The sequence below is a fragment of the Bos grunniens genome, chromosome 2 (genome assembly GCF_055505025.1).
Source record: "Bos grunniens cultivar Pamir isolate PY7600 chromosome 2, Bosgru_T2T1.0, whole genome shotgun sequence".
Lineage (NCBI taxonomy): Eukaryota > Metazoa > Chordata > Mammalia > Artiodactyla > Bovidae > Bos > Bos grunniens.
Window position 1 is genome coordinate 48,052,501 of NC_141166.1, and position 3,329 is coordinate 48,055,829.

Below are 3,329 nucleotides of genomic sequence, written 5' to 3' on the forward strand. Positions count from 1 at the left end.
TTCTCTTCTATTCACAGCTATTTGTAAGGCCTCCTCAGACAACCATTTTGACTTTTGCATTTCTTTTCCTTGGGGATGGTCTTGATCACTGCCTCCTGTACAATGTCACAAACCTTCGTCCAAAGTTCTTCAGGCACTCTGTCTATCATATCAAATCCCTTGAATCTATTTCTTACTTCCACTGTATAATTGTAAGGGATTTGATTTAGGTCATACCTGAATGATCTAGTGGTTTTCCCTACTTTCTTCAATTTCAGTGTGAATTTGGCAATAAGGAGTTCATGAACTGAGCACAGTCAGCTCCTGGTCCTGTTTTTGCCGATTGTATAGAGCTTCTCCATCTTTGGCTGCAAAGAATATAATCAATCTGATTTTGGTGTTGACCATCTGGTGATGTCCATGTGTAGAAGAGTGTTGCTATGAAGAGAGTGTTTGTTGGAAGAGAGTGTTTGCTATGACCAGTGTGTTCTCTTGGCAAAACTCTGTTAGCCTTTGCCCTACTTCATTCTGTACTCCAAGGCCAAATTTGCCTGTTACTCCAGGTGTTTCTTGACTTCCTACTTTTGCATTTCAGTCCCCCATAATGAAGGGGGCATCTTTTTTGGTGTCAATTCTAGAAGGTCTGGTAGGTCTTCATAGACCCATTCAACTTCAACTTCTTCAGCATTACCGTTCAGCGCACAGACTTGGATTACCATGATATTGAATAGTTTGCCTTAAGACAACCTATAATTTTATCCATAAATATTTGAATAAATGTCTCTAAACAATAAAGACTATTTTTTCAAAAATATAACCACAAGAGCAGGGTCACATCTAAAGATCTGACAATGATTGCTTTATATTATCAAATGTAGTAGGGATATTAACCCTTTTGATATCAAAATTTTTCCTACTTTGTCATTTGTCTTCATATTTTGCTTATAGTGTACTTTTGCCATTTAAGAGGTATTTTTATTATATATTGCCAAATATATCAATCTTTCCCCTACTGTTTTTGGATATTTGAATTCTGGTTAAGAACGTTTTCCACATTCCCAGATTTTAAATTCAGTCACGCTTTTTTCTTCTAGTTATTATATGACTTTACATTTTTACATTAAAAAACATTTTTTTTTACCATTTTTATTTATTTATTTTGGCCACACAGCATAGCTTTTGGGATCTTGGTTCCCCAACCAGGGATTGAACTTGGGCCAATGCAGTGAAAAGGCCAAGTTCTAATCACTGGACTGCCCGGAAACCCCCTTTACTTTTTTACATTTAAGTCTCCAATATATTTGGATTTTATCCTGGTGGTGGCATGAGGATGGATCCAATTTTATATTATTTCTTGTAATTCTCTCATTATTCCAAACCATTGACTGAATCATACATTTTCCCCTCACTGATTTAAGATGTCAAGTTTATCATACTTTATAATCTCATATGCAATTGAGTCTATTTCTGCATTTTCTGTTCCTTTCCTTTGGTTTTTCCCTCTCTTCTTGTGCCAATGGCACACAATTTTAATTATAGAGGCTTGATAACATATTTTAACAACTGATTGAACTATGGTTCCCCTACAATTGATCCTTTTAAAAAGATTTCCCCTTGCTATTCTTGCTTGTTTTTCTTACCTGCTGCTGCTGCTGCTGCTAAGTTGCTTCAGTCGTGTCCGACTCTGTGCGACCCCATAGACAGCAGCCCACCAGGCTCCTCTGTCCCTGGGATTCTCCAGGCAAGAACACTGCAGTGGGTTGCCATTTCCTTCTCCAATGCATGAAAGTGAAGTCAAAGTGAAGTCACTTAGTTGTGTCCAACTCTTTTCAACCCCATGGACTGCAGCCTACCAGGCTCCTTCGTCCATGGGATTTTCCAGGCAAGAGTACTGGAGTGGGTTTTCTTACCTATAAACTTTAAAATCAGCTTAAAGCTCTCATTCTTAACAGATATGATTTTTACTAAAACAGAAGTATCTTGGTAGTTAAGTTATATTTAATATTTGCTTGCCTATATGTCAGTCAGTATTTCTCAATACACTGCACTGATAGTTACAAAAACTGTGCATTGCATAATATTGACGCCTTTATTTTGAGCAATTTCTGGTATTTGTCTTTGCACTCAGTTCAGTTCAGTTGCTCAGTCATGTTCGACTCTTTGTGACCCTATGGACCACAGCACACCAGGTCTCCTAAGCTGGAGCATATATTAGCTGAAGCTGAAAGTAGCTTATTAGTGGCCTATATGCAAAATATCTGGTTTTCCTGGGTATTAGTAACTCTCATTTCACTAATATTTAAATAAATCCCTCCTTTTTGGAGATCCTGTGCCTTCAGAGGGATAACACGGTGCTGGTTACTTGTTCGTTGGCTTTTGCATGACAAATACACATTCTCATTATATTGTTTATATTTATAAAGAACTTACCAGAAGCAAAGTACCATGCTGAGTGCTGTGCAAGGCATAAAGATGAGATAAGACTGAAGAGTTTACCTTGGGAAAGAGTAGCTATGTACTTCAGTAATTATCCCACAAGACCCATAACCTAGTAGAGATGTGCAGATGAATGCTATGGAAAAAGAAAAGAAATTCATTCCAGGTGCAGGACTGAGCAACAAGTCAGTATGTCAGTCTTGTTTGTTATGAGAATTAATCAACTAAGAAACTTACCTATTGAGGAATCAGGGCAGAACTATCAGTTTGTCTAGTTGGTTTGCATGAAGAGAAATTAGTGCACATATCCTTGTAAAGCAGTCAATTCTTTCCTTCCATATTTACTTACTGTCATGTAGATATGCCCTAGAGAAGTGCATATTTTTGGCTGGTGAGAAGGTAATAAGTTACTTGTAAGTCATTATTATAAAGAAGCTATTACTCCAGAATGATATTCATGGATTCTTCATCTGGATGCAAGACACACAAGTGCCTGAATAAGCCTTGGGAAGAGTTAGTGCACCCTAATATAAGAGGGAGGGTACGGCTTGGATGTGGCTTGAAGCTGCAATGTATTTCTGATTGCAAAATGAAATGAAATGAACTGTGAAAGACAAAGCAAAGCAGAAAAATCAGCTCTCTAGGACTGACCCATGAGCACAGTCAACAATCAACCACGAGCTCCCTTTGTTTTCTCTTTGAAAAACCTCATCGTTCCCTCAGTTGTGCGTTCAACAAAGGGAGCTCTTGAACCTGTGATAGGGAGGTGTAAGGTCTGGGGCATTTCATGTGGGAAGAAGTGGTTTCTCTGGACGTGTCTAGTGAGATATCAGGTAGAAGCCTCTTTAGCCATCCCACTGAGCCCCTTAGAGGCTCTCACCAGACTCCCTGCCCACCCTGCTGCTGATTCTGCC